Raw genomic sequence first — 2296 nt, forward strand, 5'->3', positions numbered from 1 at the left:
TATATTGACTCCGTTTGATTTTTCTTTGTATTTTGTTACAAGAACCATTGACTCATTGTTGGTGTATAATCGCCTGGAGTTGCTGAAGATCAAGGAAAATGTGCGATCATGTGTCATTTCCGATGGGAACAGATCCGAATCTTTTATCTTAACGGATCTACATGACTGCCTGTGTAAGATAAATGCGCCCCTGCCCAAGAAACGCAAACGCCGACTGGTAAAGTTAAAGCCTTGCTATCTTTCTCTCCTAACGCAGTGTGGGCCACCTCTCTCCCTTTGGATTGCAGGGATTGTTTTAGCCGCTTTATTTCCCGGCATTTTCTGGCTCCAGTGGTCGTTTGGTTAGTGCCCATTATTGGACAGCGGGAAGATATCTGCTTGCTATGCCCTTATCACTCTTCTTTCCGGATTTCAAATGGTGTGTGCTTCCCTAACTTAAGGCTGCTGAGCCGGGCAGCTCAGCTGACTAACTTGAAAACTGCTACCACAAGATGCACACTTGTAAACGCAAGATCTCACTCTCCTGTCTGCAGTTGGTCCGAAATGCAGAGGCTCGTCTTTTAACAGGGACCAGAAAACATCAACACATTACACCAGTTCTTGCATCTTTGCACTGCCTCCCTAATCATTTTAGAATTAATCTTAAGATTTTATTGTTTGTGTTTAGAGCCTTGAATGGGATGGCTTCTCAATACATCACTGACCTCCTCCAGATTTATTCTCCGGCACGTGTTCTGAGGTCCATCTTCAGTTAGTAGTGCCTAAGACGAGGCTTAAAACGAGAGGGGACAGAGCCTTTTCTGTAGTTGGCCCCAGACTTTGGAATACTTTGCCCCTCCATATACAGACTGCCTCTACTGTGGAGTGTTTTAAGTCTTGTCTTAAGACGCACTTTTACTCCTTGGCTTTTAACAACGTGTAGTTTGTGTGGTCCTCTGTGTGGTCCTCTGTGTCCTTTTTAGTTTATTTATTGTTGTATTGTTTTTATGTATTGTTGTGTTGTTGTTTATTTGTTATGTACAGCACATTGGAAACTTTTCTGTTGTTAAATGGGCTATATAAATAAAGTGGATTGGATTGGATTATATATATGCGTGGTGGCAAGTGGGTTTTTCTCGAGGACAGGCTATAAATTCAAAATAGACGTATACCACAAACCAATAAAAGGTATAAGTTATTACACCAGTATATTTATATATATGCTAGCAACAAAAAAACATAAATACACTTTATAAAAACAAAACATAATGTTGGCGTAAGGGACAAGGCATACATACAGGAGACTGACTTTGTGGCTGAGACTGGTTGGTTCATTAAGCTCGAAAACTGACTGAACCATCTTTTGAAACAGAAACATAGAGGGCCTTAGTTTTGTATATAAAAATAATAATAAAAAGGACGCAGCCCCTGAATTCAGATCAGCTACAGACTCACCAAGATGGCAGCCTCGACAAACATGAACAGCGAAACAGTGACATCCTCTGGTCTACACTGGTAACTAATTTACATTAGTATTGATTTAATTTTTTTTTTTTTTTTTACAGGAACACATATATTAATAAATTATTTTTTCACAAACATTTCCACTATCTGAAATTGTTATTGTGTTATGCTGTATGTATTTTATTTATTGTATATATTTTTTTACCTTATTCTTTGAAACTGTTGTCGGAAAATTAAAAATTCTCTTCTATTATATATTAATTTATCCTATTTACTCATTATAAAAGTTTTCACTCAGTCTGTTTCACCTTCAAAGCCACACCATTCTCTCACTGAGGGTGTTTTTAGACCAGACATAGCTTCTTCCCATAACAAACCTGATTCTTTCTCAAGGTTTATTCATAACATGTTGCTGTTAGCCAAAGTGTATGTAATTAGTTTTGACTCTGACTACGTTCCATTGCTGTAAGTTAGGGGGATCGAATACTGATCAGGCAGAACAGAGCAGAATGCTGTGCCATAAGGGCTGTAAGAACTGTTCTCTCCTTGCAAAGATATAAGTAAATGTGCCGACGGAGTGAAATCTATCGATCTCTGTTTATTTAACTAGTGTTGGGATCTGGAGAAGTACCACCTTTCTCCAGCAGAGTGCGCCGTGGGTCTCCTAGGCTGGAGCCCTCCTGCACACCTGGACCTCGTCAGCCCATCAAGGAGACCCTCTCTACTTAAGCAGCTGCCAGACCTTCCTTCAACGCCGCAGTGTTGACCAAGTTTGGTTAGCAAACCTGAGCCTCTGTGATTACTAGAATCTTTGTCTCCCAAGAGAAACCCAATTCTAACCTGCCTCTGTCTT

Source organism: Cyprinodon variegatus, unplaced genomic scaffold (genome assembly GCF_000732505.1).
Source record: "Cyprinodon variegatus isolate N-32 unplaced genomic scaffold, C_variegatus-1.0 Scaffold945, whole genome shotgun sequence".
Lineage (NCBI taxonomy): Eukaryota > Metazoa > Chordata > Actinopteri > Cyprinodontiformes > Cyprinodontidae > Cyprinodon > Cyprinodon variegatus.